A 377-nucleotide genomic window follows, 5' to 3' on the forward strand; every position below is an offset into this window, starting at 1 on the left:
CTGGTAAGCCTCACTCCAATCAGGCTGTAAGGGCTTATGTTCCATGCGAATAAAATACATCTCTGCTTCCTTAAGCTGTTCAGGTGATGGTGGATTCATAATTACCTTGAAAGATTTAGCTTTAATAGTTCTGATCACTCGAGCTGCAATTCTCAAAAGCAATTTATAGCTACTAAATCATTCTCTATTTATGAGGGAGACATTTTCTTTCAAATAATTTTCAGACTCATGTCATCACAACACCTCTATCTGGTAGTTCTTCATTACAATTTTGATTAATTGACCATTTACAAATGTGATAGGTCAGAAAGTCAGGTCCTTTCTGCCATACAGAATTGCTCTGAAGGTACTTAGGATGATAAGATCGAGTAGTAAGA

This window comes from Penaeus monodon, chromosome 25 (assembly GCF_015228065.2).
Source record: "Penaeus monodon isolate SGIC_2016 chromosome 25, NSTDA_Pmon_1, whole genome shotgun sequence".
Lineage (NCBI taxonomy): Eukaryota > Metazoa > Arthropoda > Malacostraca > Decapoda > Penaeidae > Penaeus > Penaeus monodon.